At 40.7% G+C, this 21976-nt stretch overlaps 1 protein-coding gene across 3 annotated transcripts in view; it reads left to right on the top strand.

Moving 5' to 3' along the window:
• The window catches only part of RABGAP1L (RAB GTPase activating protein 1 like), a gene marked incomplete at its 5' end in the record, with an annotated part of 248601 nt that overhangs the window by 192191 nt on the left and 34434 nt on the right, over positions 1 to 21976 (top strand). The window lies entirely within an intron of this gene.

Genomic DNA, 21976 nt, shown 5'->3' with positions numbered 1-21976 from the left:
GTAATGCAGTTTCTCTTGTAGAGGTCTGTGTATGTCCTGAAGAAATTGTAATGTCCTTTGATTTTAATATAGGAAGCCTATCACCTCTATTCAGTTTTCAAGTGAATTCAGGAAGTTGTGCCAATTTTTCTGTGACTGTCCAGTGATATTTGGAAGTGCAACAGAGTTAACATTGAGAATGAGTTACACTGCAGATCCCAAAATGCCACAAAGTTGGGTGTAGCAGAGAAATAGGTGGAGAGATCCTGGGAACTTAACTGTGGGTTTTCACCCCTTGTGCCTAATGAAGGTGAAGGGAACACATGGGATGGACTAGACAGGAACTGAATAAAGGAACCTGCAGGGGAGATTTCTCTGATTATGGGGCAACATCTGTAATGATACCTTCTTTTACGTGTCTCAGGGATTACAGCGACTCCTTGTCTCATCTTTCATCATCATCAGTGGCAGGAAAGACCTGGTATATTGAAGTTCTTCTAATAAAAGCTTCTTCCTAGCTGTGTCAATCTCTCCCCATCAGACCCAGCAGTGTTACAAGGTTACTGCTCTCAGGACCTTAGGTGAGAGGAGCAAATGGCATTGAGAAAAAATGTGTCATTGAAAATGCAAAGCAAACACATTTTGTTACCTGTCACTGTACTGACAAGGTTATTGATCTCACGTGGGTGCGTCCACAGTTGTGGCTTGCACCAGCACCTTTGTATGGCTCATGGAAAATAGCTCTACTAGTGGGGTCAAAAAGAAAAGGCCTTAGCCTTTCTTTCTGAAGGAGCTGTGCTAAGCTTTTCTCATTTCAAAATTGTTCTTTGTACAATTTTAAAAAGATTTACTTTAAGAATGTTGCTGTTCAGATGTTTTGAATTCAAATTTTGAAGCTCACGCTTTATTGATGTGGGTGAACTACTTTATTCACACCTCTATTGCTGATTCATCTGGAAGTAATTTTTTGCAGGGATGGTTTAACAGGCATATGTATTGATTTATGTGAGTTTCAAAAAAAAGTAGTAAAAATAGCTCACTTGTTCTCTCTAGTGCATTCTCTCTCTTTCTGTTTATATGTATGTATGTTTAGTTATCTAGATACTTTGGGGTTTTTTCTATTGTGAGAGGTGGTAAGACAACACAAATGCAACAGAAAAGCAAAGGAGATAACTGCAGAAAGGCCGTGAAACTGCACAAGCCTTTTATTCATTTGATTCTACCAGTTATGTATCTAATTAATCTTCCAATATAAAAGAAAAGAAATTGCTCATTTATCAACTTCTCAAGAAAAGGCCAAACCAAATTGAAAATAATGTGTTTAGATCTATAGAAAACCTTGCCATACCTGTATGTGATTTCTTATTAACAGCCAATTATCAACTCTTCTTATTATGTCTGCGCCGTTATCTCCAAAGTGCAGGATCTAATTGTGCTTGTGAGGAGGGTCATGTGTTTTAATGCCCGTTTTGTTTTCAGCTTCCGCTTCCTTCTTTCTGCTTGGCTTTGTGGTATAGTGCAGCACAATGAACTGGCACCTGAGAATCAAATTAAAATGTCTGCAATGGAATTGGACATTAAATATTATTGTAATCTTGGAAATAAGTGTTAACAACGTAGAAAATGTCATGCATTTAAACAAAGTTTCAGCTATGAAATGTTTATTTGAACTCTGCATTTCTGGCTTTCCAGTGAGCAGACATATTGCTTGCTAGTAAGGTTTTATTTTCATGATGTTTAAGCATTAGTGAAACTAGTTGGTTGCTTGGATTTGGTATTGTTTGTTTGTGGTTGGTTTGTTTGTTCGTTTGTGCTGAGTTGGCATTGTAAATTAAATCAGTTATATTGTTAATTTTTATCAGCAGGGAAGGAATAGGATTTTATTAATAATAGCTAAATCACATTTTAACCATCTAAAGTAGTAATGCAACCTGACTGAATACAAATATTTTGGTGTCCTCGTAGTAGTTATTTGTTGACATATGAACGTGTGCTTCCATGAGTAATGGCATCGACAATAGTGTTGAAGGTAAGGATCTTTAAAGAACTACAAACATTGAAGGTGGAAAAGTGGATAGAAGTCTTCGTTGTCTGATCTCCAGTAGTTGTATCACAGCATATTTCATGACGAGGTTTGCCACATTATTAGCAGTTTAATTTCAGAAATGTCAGGGGACATCTGAAATCTGCTCCATGGTCCAGCAGGCCACCTAAATTTGTTTTGTTCACCTTTGTGCCATCAGAAGTCATGGTTTTCTGGGATGACAGATGTTTTCCTGTTCAGAACGGAAGAAGGAAAGCATACTCAGAAGGTCTTTTGGCTTAAGCTTCTTGAATCTGGCTCTTTCCTCCTGGCTGAATAACAAACACCTCCTTTCTATCCTTGATACTGAAAATAGTACAGAGAGCAGTAGGTGAAGGTAGCAGGGAGTCACATTGTTTGACAGTTCTGTCTTCTGCCATCTTTGCCATGATTTTTCTAAAATAACTTTTCTCTAGGAGTAAAAGCCATAAAAAAATGAATTTTTTTACCAGGCTGAACTGGACACATTTGAATTGAAGATGGAGGTTGGCTGGAGGATTGACTAACCTCCTCTATGGTGGCACATTAAAATGTCCTACAAAAAAGATTTCTGCCTCTGGTGGTCTGTATGTCAAGCAGTAGCAGAGTGTCTAGAGTTCCTATTGTTAATGTAGTAGTCATCTTAGTTGTTCTTCAGAAAATCTAAACTTTCTCTTCCTTTGGAGCAAACAAACCCAGTAACTTATAACTGATTTTTCTGAGGGGCATCTTGAGTTTGAATATGGAGAAAGACCTTAAAAATACTATGTCTTTATTTTTTAGAACTTGATTCCTGTGACCAAAGAAACTCTATATTCTCTCCTCTCTGAACAGCAGAGGAAGAAGCTCTGTTGTTTACTGGGAGTTCAGTGCACACAAGGAATAGTATCTTTTTATTTCTAAGCCTAGAAATCTTTGAATATATGCAGAAATGAATACGTGTATTTGGGCAGAAAAGCTCGAGCTGCGTTGTGTTGTGTTTGATCAGCCTTTCTTTTATGTGGCCTTCTCAGAAATGCTGTGGTTATTCTGTATCTGTAGATGGTACAAAATTTAAAACTTAAGCTCTTGGAAACAAGTCATGACTAATTTAGAGAAAACTCAGGTAATCCAGTGCCAGTGTCTGTTGCATGCAGTGGCTTGAGGAAAAAAATCCAAACAACTGTGATTCATTCTCAGTGTAGTGCAGAGAACAGTTGGGACCAGACATTTGTTTCGTTTCATTTGTTGGTTCTTTTAATGAGGTAACAAATTTTAAAGCACCATGCTATACTGAGACCTAAACTTTCAAAAATAAATGAGAGAAAAGAAAGGCAAAGCCTAACAATGTTCCCTTTACACCCCACCCCCCAAGCTTTTGCAAGTAGACAAAGACAAGACACTGGGGACATGTCTTTATGCATTTTTGCTGGCGTTTGATTTCTCAGGCACCTGCAGTTGAATTTCTCTGCTTTGAAAATAAGCGAACAAACAAAACTAAGTATAGAAAGATGGCCGTATGCATTTTATAAATGCAGAGCTCTGCAGTGACTGTAGCTTTTAGAACTGAAGTCCCTATTAATAACTTTCCATTACAAACCCCAGGCATTATTTTTGCCATTATTGATGCTGCTCAAAGTTAAATTCAGTGAGTTGTTACTTGGCTCTTATCTAAGCAATATGTAGCTACTGGAGTAGAAGTTTAGCTGAGTGCTTCGTAAGAGCAATATTCACATTTTTAGGATCTCCTTATCACTTTGCTTCAGGATTCTCTGTTTTCCTGCAGTTAATGACTTTTACTTTCACCATATTACAGCCTGAATTCTCTGTGGAGAATAAGTAGAGGTGTTTCATTTTACTTAAGAATGACAATGTGCTGGTTTACTCTTTTTTGCAAATTTTTAAATATCGTGGTGTTTGGCTGTTTTGTATTGCTTAAGTCTGAAATAATTCCTCTGAGAATTACTGTTTTTCCATGCAATACTATGAACACCTGGGCAGAGAGGTGATTGCCACATCTGGCAGTCTCTCTCAGCAGTTCATTGCTGTTAACACTCATTACTGTTTCAGATGTGTACACACAGCCTTACAGGTGTACCTAATGAGTTGTGGAAGCCATGGAAGGGATGGCAGGTTCCTTCTCTTTGCTTTTACTTCCCCACATTCCTTATCTCTATAACAAAAGTTAAAAGGATAGGAAAAAGTTAAAAAGCGTTATTGTGGGTCTGTTTGCTGGGAAGCCAGGACCATATATCTCAGTTTTCTGTTCAGTTGTTCAAGCAGCAGAGGAAGATCAAGTCCTTATTACATTATCGTATATGTTTATTATTCTTTCAACTTCCTTTGCTTAATTAATGCAATTTCCTCAACAATAATTCTTAAACAGAATTTGATTCCGCAAGTGAAATTAGTCAAAAGCCATGGGAAAAAAAAAAAAAAAAAACCAACAGAAAATCTCATCTAGAAGTAATTAATCAGCATAATAAATACTCTTTTAAATCAGGAAGTATAGGCATGAATTCAGCATGCACAGCTCAGGCCCAAAGACAGCCTGTCAGGTTGAGTCACCCAGTTACTGTGACAACAGAGCTGCAAAATCTTCTGCTTCAAGAGTTCTCCAGCCCAGCTGCATCTGCACATTGCACCAACCTGGAGGGGGTCCTTATTACTCTTTTCCCAGATAGGAAGTACAGGTGTACTTCCACTAACATAAGTATGCTGTGGTTGACATAGGTTGGAGAGGCTCAGAGGTTGAGGCCTTGACACCCCACACCCCCCACAATTAAACTGTAGCTGAAGTTCTCAGCAGAGCAAGTGATTGTCTGAACAGCTGGTTTTTAATCTCACAAATCCTTTTGTTACCCCATGGCTAGAGCACAAGATCAATGACCTTATCCTGCATCCTCACGAGGAGCAATTTCGTGGCAGTCTGAGTAAACCACCTGATTGTGCCACCTGGGATGCTCCATCTTTACACAGTAGGGAATATTGATTATATTTCAGCTAGTCAAGAGGAGTGGAAGAAATTGGAAATGGAACAGGGCTTTGATTCCTCACTACCTAATGAGAATGCTTTGTTTGAATCACTCACACTGTCCCGAAGGTAGCCTGTTGCAACATGCTGTATTCAATAATCCTTTAGTCTTCTGATAAACCATATTCCCCACTTTGGGCTCTTTTCTTTTTCCATCATCAATAATAGGTGAAAACTTTGTTATCAGGCTGCTGATTTTGATGACGCTGCAATTTACGCAACTTGTCAGAAGTGAGAGAATAAATATTTGAGCACCTTGTTATTGCTGCGTTATTTTCAAATTTTAAATAGTCCTGAAAACAGTAAGTGCCGATTTCTTTTGTAATGAGAGAAATAAAAGGAGGCTGTTGTGCTACTGTTTGGTGCCTTCAGAATATAGATCCCAGTACACAATTTTCTTCATTACAGAAGCTCATCCCAGACCATCATACTTGCATAGGCCTTTATAGACACAAATACCGTTGCTCCTAATAGCAGCAGGAAGCTCAGAGGCAAATTTGGCCCTCACTTCTCTTGTAGCACAAAGTAAAATTTAGGTTTGTATTACAATGAACTTCCTTCAAGCACAACATGAAGCAGAGTGAGTACCTCTCTGAGGAGGAAGGATGTTTGGTAAGAAAGCAGCATCTTACTTGAGACAGTTTGTGTTTCCAAGCAGGATATTCTGACAAGGGCTTCTTGCAAAGGCAGTGACTTTCTAGCCCAGAGAATCTGCTTTTGCAATGCGTTTGCTTGCTCTGCCCTAAGCTGCTCCACAGCCATCTTCTCCAATCAACATGACAACCGCAAGCACTTCAGGATTTGATAAAAACATGCCTGGTCAGCACCAGGCGTGTGAAGGGGAAGGAGGCAGCTGCCTGGCCTTGGTAACCCTTGAAAACCTCGTGCTCTTGCTCTCCAGCAGCCGAGGACAGAAGAGGACAGCCTGAAGAGAAAGGGTTCATCAGAGGCACAGCATCAATTGCTCAGGTGAATTAGGAGGACAGGTGGTTGTGGGCCATGCCAGAGTCCATCTTGTGTTCTGCTCACTCTCATTAACCTCTGTCCATCAGGCAGCTCCTGCTCCAGAAGCAGGCTGAGGTCCTAATGGCTGAAGCAAGCAGGAGATGAGCAGCACATTTAGAGATCCAGTGCTGGGCTGAGAGCTCACGTGAGGGCTTGTGGGGAACCTTGGCTCCCCTGGGAACACCAGAGTGTCCCTCTTTATTTTCCTTCCATCTTTCTGTATTATAGCATCCACAAAATGTCAGTAACAATAACGTCTTTTAGACGGACTTTGTCACAAGCAGTGTTTACAGGCTTCCTGTTTAAACAAGGGAACTAGTTACCTATATGCCTTGTGGATTTTGAACCTTTGATCCATCATACAGGAATTTTATACAGCATAATGCCCCATCCCTGGCAGTGCTCAAGACCAGGCTGGACAGAGCCTTGGGCGACATGGTCTAATATGAGGCGTCCCTGCTTGTGCAGGGGGGTTGGAACTTGATCTTAAGGTCTTTTCCAGCCCTAACTCTTCCGTGATTCTATGATTATATACCATCACAGGAATTTGGGACAGGAGGAGAGGTGGAAGAAAATGAGGCATGTTTTTGAGTCCCTGGTGTAAGGGATTTCACATGTCCCTATTCAACAATGAGGGAGTGTGAAGAACAAGCAACTGTCATTAAGGTTACATGGGTATGGGTTTTGTATTTGTTTGCTTTTTGTTGCTTTTATGATGAAAATGATTTATAAGGGTTAGCAAGAGGATAAAGATTTCTGTTCAGTGGGAGGCTTCTCATAAAGATAGTAATGATGGCTCTTAACTTTTTAATGTGCCTTACACTACACTAATGGACTGAAAACAACATTTTATTCTGAAGGCAGATTTGTTGATACCAGCAAATGAGACTTGGCTACTACGGGAGTGAAAGGAACAAACAACACACTGTAATGTAGGAAAGTATTGAGCTTTTATTTTTGTGACCCTGTCCAAATAGGGGGTAATTACAACATAATTCAATTCTGAAAGACTGGAAACCATGACAGCTGACAGTGAGTGACATTTTAAGAGAAACAAACATATGTTTTAGTACATCTTCCCTTTCAGACTCCTAAGTATTGCTGATTGTATTTGCTCTTCCTGCTTCCTTTTTTCCACTCTTAATACATGAGCAGAATGCAAGATTTAGGCTTGTCTGCACCATCACTTACTAAAATCTCTTTTCCCTGGTAATTTCCAATACTTATGATCTTGCCTGGCTCTACTTTTGTGCTTGGTGTGTGTCACAGCTGGGCAACTGCCCCATCTGTCTGTCCTGTGAAAGGAAGGAGGCACTTCGGCATTCATCCATCTGTAACTTCCCTTTCTAACCTGCTGACAGTACCGGGGGGGGGGGGGGGGGGGGGAGCCTGCAGTCTGTCTATGCTACACTGAGCCGTTAGCCTGGCATGTACTAGTGAGCCAGCTTCAATAGGTGATGCACACAGATACCAGCCATGTAAGCAATAGCACTTCCCTGTAAAATGGGGCTAAGCACTGGAAAATATGAAATATTGGGTCATAGTTAACCTTTTAAATAAAATCCTATGTGGTGGAGAGTGATATAAGCCAGTTGCTGTATGCCTAGTAGTCAGTATATTTGTATTGATAAAGCAGTATTTTTTAATATCCCTGGGGAGATTAAATCCTAGGATTTACACCTGCAAGGACTCATTTAGGAAAATGAAGAATAAAATTCCTTTTGAGTTTTGATACAGTCTTTGGTTCTTGTGACCTCAACTAAGACTATCTCCCTTCAATCACTTATTTTCTTCAAGTTCAGGGAGCACTAACAGTTTCACCAGACACTTGAGTTCCCAAATACCCCAGAGATGAATATTGCACAGCAGCTCTGTGAAGCAGGATTTTATCATCTCCCATTCAGAGAAGGAGAAGCTGAAGCAGACAGTGCAGCTGTAGGCTCAGACACAGCTAACTCTGGCTGTCAGGTTATTTTAGGTTGAGGCACCTCTCCAGCAAGGGAATCGCATTGTTTCCCAATTAACTATGTCACCTATAGGTTGTTTTCTTGTGTACATGTAATAGGAATATCTCAGGACAGTCAGTTATCTCTCTGTGTTTCTTTCCTCTGAGATGTTGATACGCCTTTGATAGATTCACTTAATAGGTTGATTAAGGAAATGGAGAGCATTTAAGTGTTTGCTACATCAGTAAGCTTCAGTTGCCTTCTTTTCAACCCCAGACAAATAGGAAAACAAAATATTGCCAAAGGCATCTCTGTGTGCAGCCCCCAAGGACCCAGAAATCATTCTGAAAATTATGAAGATCGAAAACAGCCAATCTGCTCTACAGTATGCAGTTTACTGCCTACAGAACTGGTGATGGGTTGTATACACTCCACCCCAATCACAGAAACAATTAAGGACTGTGTTGGAGCACTAAGGAGGATGAAATGCAGTTTCCATGCTCCAAGCAGCTTTGGTTCACACATAGCCACCCAAATAGGTCTTACTCTGTTTCTGAAGTGCCACACAAATATAAGCTGTTCTGTAAATAAGAAGTAAAATAAGTTATCACTGTGTGTGTGTGTAAAAACTAGGGGAAAGGGACACTATGTTTTCCCTTTCCTACTCCAGTTTAATGCCTGAACAAGCCACTTAGCATCTTTCCTGACCTGACCACAATCCCACACCACCGTTCAATGGATCATGTGCCATACAGGTCCCTTGTTGAGTCTTGCTGCCAGAGACCAGCTTCACACACACTTAGCAGTGGAAAAACAAATAACTGGTACAATCTGGCCCCAGATTAAGTGACCCAGAAAAATCCTTCATTCAAAACTCCCATTTAAGTCTTCCATCAAATGTGTACGTGTCGTTCTTGCTGTTCTCATCACTCAGTTCTCTTTAATAGCTGCTGTCTATATAATGATTCTCTGTGTCCACATGAGGTTGTTCCAGAAGGCTAGAGAAGCAATATAATTTAGAGGAATTATTTGGCTAGAATAAGTGGATCTGTGCTGTTGAGATTGAGTTACTCAAAAGATTCACAGGGACCAAATTCCTTAAGTGAATGCAGAGATGGCATCGAGATAACCTAGACCTGAAATTGATGAGGAAATATATTAGATAACTCTGCAACTGAAAACATGGTATGTAGTCAGGGGGCACTAATATAACAAGGGTAGTCTGATATGATTGGGTTTGAGCCATTTAAAATCGTTAATAAGTAATTAACCCATGAGGTGACTGTAATGGACATAATTTTTTCAAGATTGAATTATTAATTTGCCAGGCACGCTTTGGAATTTATCAGTACCCAGGCAGGGCAAAGCCCCTTGGCTGCGTTAATTAAGGATCCCCAGCACTCAGGAAGCACTCCTAAAAGATGCCCACTGTATCAGATTCACCAGTTAATGCTTTTCTCCTTGCTGCCACTCAGAGGCCACCTCCCCAGTTTTACATTCAATTTGTCTTTTGCTGAGAAGCTGCTAATTTCATGCTACTTTAGCCCTGCAGCAGCCAGCCTGTTGCTAAGCAACCTCCAAAATGCTGCAGGGGCCACGGTTTAGCTGCTTTTCTGCAGCCCACCCTCATTTTTATTTATTTGCTTTTACAAGTTATGTATTTATATAGCAAAACAGATTTTTTTTCGTAACATGGAAGCAGAGCCGTAAGCCTCCGTGTTGCAGCAGGGTGCCTTTACTTGCATAGCTGTTTGCCTTCTCACCAACACCATCCAGTACCCTCTTTACTGGTGTTTCTGGTCATCAGCTGAGCAAACTCCTCATGATATTTGCTGAGCTGGAGTGGCATCCGGGAGTATGCAGGAAATATATTTTGAAGGCATAGCTGGCCATGGACTGCTGTGGAGTCTGTTTCGTCCCAGCAGTCTCTTACGGAAGAAAGAAAGGGTCAGAACAAAGATGGCTTTAAGCCATTTTTGTGCTTACTTTATTTCTGGCTGCTTTAACTTCAGCTGTGTCCCTGTTTCAGGCTTCTTGTTGCCAAACTAGATCTGCAAAGGTTATCCTTCACCTGCCCAGCAATGCTGGGAAAAACCTTGCTTATAGAGGCGGTTCTACAGGAACAACTGCATTTTTGTAGGGTGGGGTTTGGATCCTGGCCAGGGCACAGATTTGGCCTAAATCAAGAGAGGAGCAGGTTGCTGATGAAGTATTTGATGTATAGATAAACTGGCAGGGTGTTTGTAATGGTTGCAGGTGGATAGAGGAGGATAGCAGAAGCGTAATGAAGCTGCAACTGTGCCACTTGTTCTAGATGTGCTTCCAAAATGGGGGAAGATCAAAGTGGTTTGTGGGTGCTATTACATCCTGCACTGCCAAGGAAAATGTCAGGACCACTGTTTTGAATCACTTTTCACAACCAGGAAAGCATTAAGTTCATGTGCTGTGATAGAGCCTGACTGGTGTTTGTTGTGATAGCATTGGTCACGTCAGCGTTGGTGTTAGACTGCGATGGTAACTTTGATGAAAGAACTGCCACACTCTTCAGTAAAGTCTTCAGAAACAATTCAGATGCTTTCACAAGCTCCAGTATTTTTCATCTTTACTCCAGCACAATACTGTAGCTTTAGAAAAGGGGGACGAAACCTGTATTTGGAACAAACAGGTACCAATCTGTTCCCCCCCCCCCTTTGCTTTTTGTTTCAGCAAGCAGAGACAATATTCATGAGCTATGTCTTTGAAGTACACTTTTTCCACAACTGTTGCTTTTTGGGCCTCTCCTTACTGTCTTTGGCTGCTGCTGAGTGGTAGCTTCTCTGTCTACCTGCAGTAGTTTTTGTTGAAGATTTCTATTTGATAGGAAAATAATTTTTCTGCTTTGATGATCCAGCCACTACCTGACCCTGGAGAAGAACAGAGAGAAGCACCTGAATGCTTAGTTTTGTACATGTAGTCCTGAGGAACAGGGGTTATGCACAAGGTCACGTGTAATTTTTTTACATCAAAGTGAGATGAGAAAAGTGATGGTTTAAGTCCAAATTGAATTTTCCCCTTATTTGCTTTAAGCATTTGATTACCTATTTGGAAAACAAAAGTATTTCTGAGTGTAGTTTGCCATGCTTATTCTGTATTATGATTTTTTCCAAGTGAACTCTTGGTCTTTCTGTCATTTGTGATGTATCTGTCACTGGGATGTCCACTTTTTATTTACATTCAGAGGAGCGCAGATTGTAAAACCTTTGCTGACCTGCAGCTCCATATATTTTTTTAATATGGTTGAGATTTCACAAGCCAAGTTGTGCTGTTTGTGATAGTGTGTATGTTTTGGTGCCGTTCTTCACATAGAACTCAGGAATGTGCTAGGTGTTTAGGCAAGTATTTAAGTTATCTCAGGTTTTCAACTAAGTTGTGAAAAAAACACAGGAGACTTATTCCAGGGCATTTGAGCTGGTTCTAACTTTTACTGCCCTGAGAAGTTGTTTCAGATACACTTAAAGGGTTTGAATCAGCAGATGTTGATTTCATTAATTGAAGACAGGAAGAAAAGGATCTTTCATATAGGAAGATGTCAGGTGTTTAGGGAGTAACAGATGATAATTAACACCCTGAATTACACCCAGAGGCAGGCAAGTGGCTAGTATGGGTGGGTATCTCTGTGTTTCTTGTTGTGGCTCTTCCCACCTGATGTATCCTAGAACTTTCAGAGCTCTGGCAAAATGTAGGGTGATCTGCAGTGCTGAGAAAGGATAAAGCATACTTAAGCTGATAAAGGCATTACAGGAGACATAGCTGCCTAGGGCTATGTCTGGTTTGTGCTGCTGCCTGTTGTACTATCTTCAGTGGTGTTGGACCTAGCCAGCTGTATATACCCTGAAATTCTGTAGCTGTGAAAGATCCAAGAAAAGCACAAGAATGCAAGCAGTACTGCTAAAGGGAGCACATGTCATATGTTCCTAATAGAAAAAGCGAAAAAAGAATATAAATGTAGTATTGCCCACAAAATAACCTGAATGTTTTGCAGTGTACTACTGATAACAGGTTGCCAAAAGAGACACCAAGTTAGGGCAATCAGTCTTAACCTCACAGTGAACTTTTTTTCTTGCTGCTGTTATACTTGATTATGAGAGATAAGAAAAGTCTGACTCAGATGTTTCTGGTCTTTCTCAATTTCTTAGTCCTAAGTAGTGTTAAGGAAACTATCCTTTTGTTTTTATTTTTCCCCAAGACAGTTCATTTGAGATACCGTCTGTCTCAGTAATGTTAATAGTGTGCAACATCAGGGATATGCTGTGTCACAAGAATCGCCAGTACGACTCATTCATTTCACTCTCCTTAAAACTGGGGGAGCACGGTCAATGTACTGCTAAATCAATTGCCAGTCTCAGGAGTGTATCTAAGTCCATGTTTAATTTTCCAGGAATTTTCTGGTTTTTTGCAGAACTGTAAAGAAGTTCTGCAATGAGACATAACCTATTGAGAAAAAATATTGTGTGGCTCTCCAACAAACAACCATCGTATGGCTGAGAAAGGTCATCAAATCCTTCACCACTTTTAAAGAGTAATTAGTTTTAAAGAGTAGTAAGAAACTGAGTTATTCTCCTACAGATACAGCAGAGAAGGACATCTGTAACCTTTCAAACTGTTACATAGGTCACATATAGACAGCAATATAGTTTTTCTTTTTCACATTAGTTATTAGTTTGTTATGAGTTGGTTTACTTTTCTTCATTTTCAGATTAGCATCTTATTGACACCATTAAATTAAATGGTTCAGTTCACTATTGTTGTAGGCAAAAGAATGAAATTATCTTGCAGTCTCCAAATGAGTGAACAAATGCAGTCACTGATTTTCCCCTTGTTAATTTGAACTGTAAACACATGGTTGAAATTTGATAGATGGTATCCTTTCTGAATACCAATGGATGGTGGGCTGAAACTGCTGCCTTGTTCACAGCCAACATTGAAACTGAGAGAAGCAGAAGCATGGTGTCTCTTTTACATGGTTATAAACCAAACTTCCCCATTTTTTAGCTTTTTTTTTTTTTTTTTTCCCCCTCCTTTTCTGCTTAGGGTATTGACTTTTCCAAACAGTGGAAATAATGATGTTGATGATATAAAAAGTGTGCTTTGGAAATACATTGAGGAGTTTTGTGGTGGTAGAAGCCTCTTTTTAAAAAGTTTTTTTTGTGAATCATCCTAAATTTTATTGCATCCTCTGTTTTAATTTGCTTGCTCTTGTGGTTTTTATGCATTTGTGGGGTTTTCTTCAAGTCAAGCAAAAATTAGCTCTTATTCATTCCAGCACACTGGGAATGAGTGAGCTTTCCAGGAGCACAGCCCTGGCACACATGGCAGAAATACTGACCTCAGCTTGAGTACTACATTGTGCCCAGCTTGAGCACATGGATACAAGATAAAAATGTTCTCTTGCCCTGTGGGCATCTGTGCTAAGCTGGACCAGTTCGGGGGGGGGGGGGGGGGGGCACTATTATTTTTATCTCTTAGATGCATAGATACAGTAATAGTAATAAAGACCTATAGTCCAGATTTTGAATAAAAGACAAACTTGGAATAAGACAAATGAGGAGAGAAGAGTGTATGTATGGAAATATCTTTGGTCTCTGGTTTCTGAAGAAATAACCTCATTATCATGTAGAGAGCTCTTTGACAACTTGTGGAATAACGTGCCTTCTCTCCCCTTCCGTACATTTGAGCTTCTAAAATAAGCTTATTAACAGGCAAATCAAGACAGGTTAATCTTTAAATCGTATGTAAATACAGAAGCTTTTCTCACTGTGTTATATTGAAGTATTAAACATAGATGCAGATTTTCACAGTAGGAACCTAGATCAGCACAGTTAAGCACTGAAATTGTTTGTCTCCCAAATCATCTTCTGAGAAAAGAATTTCCCTTTCACTGTACTGTGTGGTGATGAATAGGGATTTAGCGGCAAAGGATTATGTGAAGCTTAGATTAGTGGATGCCGCCGGTAGTCTTGCACAGCTGATCGGCTTGTACAGCCCTGAGCTTCTTTCCTGCTCTGGAGTTGACCTATACAAATTCCAGGGGAATTTGTTCAGGGGAGTACTGAGACTTAGCTGCCTTCTGTCTTTCCCAGACAATGGATTTTGTGTCAAATACTTTCTGTATCATGTTGCTGTTAATCATCTTTGGTATAAATATATATGAGCAAGAGCTGTTTTCTGGACTCTCTTGACTGCATTCAGTCCTTAGACCTCCAAGTTAATGCTTTCCTTTTTCACTCCAGCATTGTGGGACACATTGTTCTCCTGGAAAGTGTCAGTAGTTTGTACTTTTAATGTATAATACATGAAACAATCTCATTTCAGAGTCTTCAAGCATGCCTCAGTCTAGACCGAGTCTCACAGTCAGTCTGACTTCTATACCTCAGCTGCTGATATAGCTTGGACTAGTCTGTCTGGTTTAGCCCAGTTTATCTAACACCGTGTGCCATTTCCTGCTCACCTGCATCATTTGAGACTTAATTGCTCTTTATCTCATCTTCCAAGCAATCATACTGTGGATTTATTTTTGCTTTGGGAATATGCCATTACTGTTGTGCTATTTACACACAGAGATGCCTCATCTTTTCCATGAGGCTTCTGTCAGGGGTTCCACATGGAGCACATGGCCACAGACTTTTCTGGGGCTTTGCCGTGGTGCTTCTAGGGTACCAGCACAGCAGCCCCTGCCTCATCATTGCACAGTAGGGTTTGTGCCTAGCCAGCTCCAGTGGTTTTGATGGACAGAGGATGTGCTGTGGTCCTGCCTTTCTCTTTCTTTTATTTAATCACAAGAATTTCTCACAGTGATTCTCCAGCCTTTTGTTCATTCTCCTTTTCTTCTCATCTCAGGCTAAAAGTCAGGTACAAAGTAACCATTAGTAAAGATACTAAAATCTGATGTAATACAGGGTGCTTCAGAGAGGTCATCCCAGTAAACATGTCATTGTGCTCTCCATGTGCAGTATGGCTAGTTCACAAGACACTTAACAGCACTCTGGAGAACACTTGCCAGACAACACTATAACAATCACAACAATAACAATACCACTTACAGTTTTGCATTTTTCATTAATTTTACCTTTACTAATGTTCCCCTGGGAGGTAGATAAGAACTGTTAACCCTCTTTGGGGTGGGAAAGAAAGATATGGGCATATATATCTTCCCTCAGAAAGAAAGTCACGTGTGGGTTTGGAATGAAGAGCCCTGGGTCCTGGGCCCAGTGAGATTCTCTTCATGTGACAGATACTATTTAATGTGCTGCTTCATGTTAAGTAATATCTTTTGTTTGCTGATCATATGCTGTAAATGGGAAGACAGTAGACCATGGGTGAAGGTAGTGATACAGATATATACTTGCTGTATGATTATCATTTGTATGAAGCCTGAACTAAGCCTGTTACTCTGATATGAAGCTTTTGCTTGATAAAATCTGGTGCTGTTTGCATTAGCTTGTGGGCAATTTGGGTGAAATCCCTGAATCAAGCTATACCGAAATCAGGCCAGAAATCCATATAAATAATTGTGAATGCAAAGCATTTCTATGCAGCTGCTGTGCTAATTTCCTTGAAGAATATGCTTGAGCCCATTTTTTTGTTTTCAATACCAGTTGAAGTGATAAATGCAACAAGTTTAAAATACGTTTCACAGGTAGTGTTGGCTTAGGATCAGTTTATTATAGAACTTAGCTCTCAGTGGCATTTGCATGGTCTAAATGCCATACAAACATTTTTTCAGTTGTTGGATTAATAGCCCCAGGGAATATACATCAAAGACATTTACAGTGAAACCTATTGTTAATATTTGTGCCTTCAGCAGGTGGAGGGGCCTGTTTGTATTGATTTGGCTCTGAGGGCATAGATTCAGGAGACATTGGCTGTGGCCTTGGACAGGTGTAGGAAGGTCCAGGGGATATATCCTGCTTTTGAACTGCTGCCACCTCCCTCAGTTGTGATGTAATGAACATCTGCCAGTACTGAACTAGGAGGAGATAAAAAATGGGTCCCCAAATAGAAGGGGTGAAATATGAAATGGGTGGCAGAAGCGTGTTGCTTTCCAGGAAATTATACACTTAAGTCTGCTTAGGAATTTTTGCCTTTTCCTTCTGAATGATTTCTGTAGGTAGGGGTGTCTGCAGTGCGAACTAGCATGTCCCCACTCACAGTGCATTAGGCTGAAGCAGCGACAGGCATGTTGTGGAGCTCACCAGTACCACCCGTTGCAAACAGGGGAAAACAATGCCCTTTTTTCTAAAATAAAGGGATGGGGAAGTAGGAAATATGCTCAGCTTTGTTCTATACCTCAGTCAGTTATAGCGGGTTTTGCATACAATGTATGCCCCGAATATACCGTAAAATCTGTTTTACAGTATACAGCCAAAGGCAAGGATGTCCAAAATCTTACAGTAAGATTCAATACTCCTTTTACTTAGCGGCAATACTGGCTCAGGGATGTCTGGCTCTTTTCTTGTTCCTCTGCCTCACTGCCTCCATCACCTGTCAGACTGCAGCTTTTTGCAGAGCCACGCAGTAACCTGCACCAGTAGTCTGGACTGCTCTGAGCCATGTGCTGCCTTTGGTGCTGGAAAAACATAGGCAAGCAAAAAAGTCATCCCAGCAGTAATGCAGACTCTTGACAAACAAGAAGGAATTTCATGAAGCAGGATACTTCTGCTGTACAGTTGACATCTGAAGGAAACTCAGCTGAAGAAAGGAAATAATTTCTAGTGCCTTTAGAAAGTGATAATGGCAGTATGGAAAAGAAATATGAAAACATAAAGTAAAAATGTGTATTTAATGAATTAAAAATCAAAAAAGAGTCTTGAGTTAATTTTAAAGGCTGCAAAATACTCTGGAATAGATTGAGCTGAATAATAATAAGTATGTACCTGTAGGCTGGCATCCCAGCTACACTACTGTTTAATCTTTTTCAAGTTCACATCATTTTCAGAAGTCAAAATGGACAGATTTGTTTTAGGCAGCTTCATGCCCTTGTTTAGCTGCAGTTTCAAGTTAATGTAAAACCTGAAATGAAGTGCGAGTGTTAATAACCATCTCTTTGAGAAGCAGAACAAATACACAGAACAGGTTTAATTGAGAATATGCTTTTAAAAACACAGGGAGTGACCTTCAACAGGTTGGGGAGCTATTGGTTGGCCTGCTCTTCCACTCTTTGCAGTTTAGGAGTAATGCTAATTAACAGTTTTGCATGGGACTAGTTTTTTGTGTGGCATGCAGCTGATTTGGGTAGGCTGGAAGAAAGGGATTTGGGTATTTTCTGCTACATTCGTTTTAATCCATAATGAAGCACTGAATACATTTTTAAGGGTTCCTCTGCCTTTGCACTGACTTTGCTGTTAGTGCTTTCCTTGAGACTGAAGGAGGCCAGGATGATAGCACTGCCCTCCTTCATTATGTGTGCTTACAGTAAATAATTCAAGAGGCAGGCAACCTATAATGAAGATTCAGAAATCCTCAGCTTTTCCCTACAATGGGCTACACATTTACATTGGGGGGTGGGGGGTGGCTGTGCATGCCAGCATCACTGGTTTGTCAGGAGCGCCTCTGCCTCAGCAATTCCAGCCATGCTGACCTCTGCCACAGCTGGGAGGGAAACATTCACTCTCTCCAGCAGGATTGCTTTGCTGGCTTTAATCTGTGAAAATGAGTTTAGAATCTTGCCTGCTTTCATATCAGGAGAATGTGGCGTAGCTGCAAATTGGGAGGATTTACCCATGTAAGTACATATGCTAGAACACATCAAGCCCAGACTTTTCCACGCATTTGGTGGATAATTTTAGGAGAAACACAGGTGCACACACCCACTTCTTTGGGAAAAAAAAAAAAAAAGGCCATGTTATTTGACATTTTAAATAATAAAAATAAAACTTGGAGAGGCAATTGCTGAACTGTAGATCAGCCTGAGACTGGTAACTGCTTTTCTTGAATGGGCATTCCTGCGAGCAATGGCTTAGTGTTCAGTTCTCACTTTGAATCCAAAAATACGTCTAAAGGTATTTACCTTCTGATGTCTAAAACTGGAACAAAATCACAGCCTTCTCAAAGGCTGCACCAGCACAGCACTAAATGCTTTGCTCCTTATTCTGCTGGAATAACCACACGTGCAAGGGACCTGCAGCTGCTCCCTTGCCTTTTGCTCTAGCACAGGCATTTGGCATGGCCGAGGGTTTGGCACAGCAGGGTGACCTCCTAAGGGCAGCCACAATGTCTACCAGGGCTTTAGGTGGCACTGCAGGTGACCTAGTGTGTGGACGGAAGGTGTGGCTATCTGCTGTTCTCTGATGGTCAGCAAGCCCTTTGTGGGCGAGGAGAGAACATAAGTGTGCTTTGGGATTCTCAGCATTTGACTCGTTACCCGTGTTTTTCACTTGCTGGTTGTGTTTGAAACAGTTCTTACAGGTCATTACTGGGTAAGGGAATACTACTGTTATTCATTCCCATTGGGGGAAAAACCCTGTATACTTATCTTGAAGGTTGCCAAATGCCATTCCAAGTGCTCTGAAAGGAGTTTTATGCTTCTTTATCTGAAGACTGCTGTGATCTTTCCAGATTCGTTAATACGTGAAAAGCAAATTGCAGAAAATGCCTTTGTGTTTCAGAAATGTGGTGGCAGGAGGAGAGCGCTTAGGGAGAAGCTGCACATACCTCACATACGTAACGCTTTCCAGTCTATCAGAAGATCCTATCCCCATCAGATAGCAGCAAGACATTCCTGGGGGTGGAGTGAGAGTGAATTTATCTTGGGAGTGAGCAGGATTTTGCTTTGCTAAGCTAGCTGGTTTGCTCAGTTCAGGAATTTTCCATTCACCTCTATTATCCACCAGGATATAAATCCCAACAACTGTAATTAGGACTGCTTACCTTAATTAGTTAACAGTTTCCTGCAGCTTACCTGTCCTTCTGCTGGTTCTCCTCTCTCATCCTGACTGCTTGATTGAACTGCTTCTCCAAAAATTCCTGCTTTGGAGGTATGCTTTCAGAACTATGTTGTGGAGGGGACTGTGTTCCTGCAAGGTAGAGGTGCTGTTATACAGAGAAGTGCTATTTGCTTTAAAGAATATGAAGGTGCCCTACTTGGTTTTCATTGTCTTTTGATAGATTATTCATCACTTCAGCATTCAGAAACCCTGGCTGAGGGGAAGGCTCTGTATTGAAACACTGGGAGGACTGTGTAGTGCAGCCTGAAGAGGTGGTGAAGGGTTACCTCTCTGCTTGCCTTTTCCTTTTCAGTTCCTTTGGTGTGAGCATGCTACTACTGTGTCTGGGTGGACGTGTTTGCTTCAGTCAGTTTAATTCAAAAGGGTTAGTTTAACTGGCTTGATACTTACAATTTCATGCACTGATTCAGAGTATAGCACAGACTGTTAATACAGATGGAAAATGAAGGTTCTTAGGGATTTATGGGCAGCTCAGCTCCATTAGCTTGAAACAACAGCTGAAAAACATCCTTTTCAAAGATATGCATTAGTCAACATCAAAATCAGTTGTTACTTCTTGAAATAGCTAGTTAGAACATGCCAGAATTATAAGCCCTTTGTTAAGGATATGAGAAGAATTATTCAGCCAATAACACAATAGTAACCTGTAGATTTTGTGCTGTTACATCATCCTAACCTTTCTGTTTAAGATGAAAAACTACAAGGGAGTATAGGTTCTCGTCCGTAATTTCTTATAAATAGAAATGCCTGTTGGCTAAATCAGAGGAGGGGTTCAGGTGGCTGCAGCTGCAGAGTGCATCTGATAATTTGCATTCTCCACCTCCTGCCCTTGCTGCAGAATTAAACTGGTCTCTTATTAACATGGGAATGTTGTTTGTTACACTGCCTGCTCCCTCCCCTGCGCCTACATGACTGTTCCAATGTAATGTCAGTCCCTGTTGGGAGCCTCGGGAGTGGGTGCCAGCAGGGTGGGAGGAGTTGTGGGAAGGAATTTCTTTACCTATTACAACAGGTGCCTTTGTCAGCGCACCTCAGAGGCAGCTGAGGAGGAGCCACTGTTAGTCTTACGCTTTGAACTTCTGCTACAAGAAAAAAGAAACCCACCCCACAAGGCAATGAAAACGAAGAGGAAGCGGTCATTTAAAGCACCTCGGAAAACCTAAGCAGGATTTAACAGAGCAGGTATTATTTTTGTATAGGTGACAAGGAGAGTGATCTCATGAGCTGGATATTGCTTCAGGATTGGAATCCAAAATACTTCTGCCGTGGGAATTAAATGGGAAAATTTAAAGCCTCCGAAGAAGAATTAAAAATAATGCACTATAGGTGCATTTCAAAGGAAGAATACCTTTCTTCCACCTGCAAGGGTTAAGCATGATCAGAATCTGCTTTAGTCTCGAGGATTTAACTTCAGTGCCACATTTTTTGTTTGCCATAAGCCTATTAGAACTCTCTCTGTTTCCTAGCAATAACATGTAATTTCTCCCTCTATTTAAGTGAAAGAGATGTTGAGTTTTTAATCCTGTACACTATAGCTGTTGCTCAAGTTTCCTATTCAAATGCAAATAGCACCTGGTGCTATTTAGATACCTATGTAGTCTTTGATAAAGATATGCCAGGAGCACAGGAAAAAGAGAAAAGCAAGGTGGGTCTGACCCTGTTTATTCGGGAAAGTGAGAGCATAACCATATGCTACTGCCAACCTGAACTGGAAATCTTCTGCCAGCTGCATCCAGCACATACTTTTGGAGACAAATGCACAGCTGAAATGATTTCTTTTTCTTGAGCAGGTATGATTTTTCACTAGGAAGAACAAAAGGCTTTCAGAGAAGATAAAGATGTAGTGGATGAGTCCAAACTGAAGTGCTGATTTGATTCAGAGTTTTACCTTGCCCAAGTGTCTTGAAAGGAATTTCTTTTGGGGATACTTTGTTTCTTCAAATCAGTTATTATTTTCTAGATTTTCATTTGTAGTTTTGAGAATACTGTGGGTTTTAATGATTTTCCCATTTTTTTTTCCTTGTGCTGTTTTTTCTATGTGTCAGATAGGTGTTAGGAAAATTAATTAGAAAGTAAGGAGCAATTTGGAAGTCAGCTTTGCTGTTTAGGACTCATAGACAAGAGATACCATATCATTTCTTGATTAAAAGCAAACCCATCCCAGATTCAGGTGGAAAACCTACTGTGGAAAGTTCCAATTGCATAAATTGGTTTTATTTCACTTGTGGAGGTGCGAGTTTATTCAAAGAGTGTTACAGCCTTCACTGCATTTTGTATGGCTGTTTTCCCCTGTGTTACAAGTGGAAACTAAAAGGACTCTTTGTGGAGGGTTGTGACTTGATGCCATCAACTTCCTGCTAAAATCAAAGTATCTGCATGGCACAAAATACAGTTCAGGTCTGTGTAGAAGTGGAAGTGAGTGTTGTTAAAGATTTTAAAGGAGAGATTTAGAACCTTGTGGAAAATTACAAAGAGCATCTGAAAGAAATTGTCATTACACCAGTCTGTGAATTTACAAATAAGCAGGAAAATGCAGTTCATTGGAAAGTGAGACTGCTAACAAGAATATCAGCTTTCATGGGAGAAAACTGGATATAAAGAATAAACAATTGCTACAAAGTTTGAGAAGAACAGAAGTGATTCCAGTCCTCCTGTCAAGCACTGACGGATCTTTTCTTGCTTAACGCTAACCTGATTTGGGTACTGCTTTTTCATCTTCAGATCCTGGAATTAAAACAAGTTCCCTGGCTTTCAACAAACTTCAGCAAATGCCTTTTGCAAGCTGGGTGTTGGGACTGTGAGCAGGTGTTTCTTATGTGCTTCCCATGATAATAAAAGGGACCTGTGAGAGGAAAACCCACACGGGAGCTGATCTGCTGGGTCATATTTTCTCTTGTGACACTCCTTCCTCGTTAGCTTCTTCGGGTGGGTGTGAACAACTGACACGGAACTGAGCCAAGGTGCAGCGTTGGATTGCCAACCTGCTCTG

Source organism: Psittacula echo (assembly GCF_963264785.1).
Source record: "Psittacula echo genome assembly, chromosome: 7".
In the NCBI taxonomy this organism is placed as follows: Eukaryota; Metazoa; Chordata; class Aves; order Psittaciformes; family Psittacidae; genus Psittacula; species Psittacula echo.
This window is presented reverse-complemented; position numbering and strand designations above follow the sequence as displayed.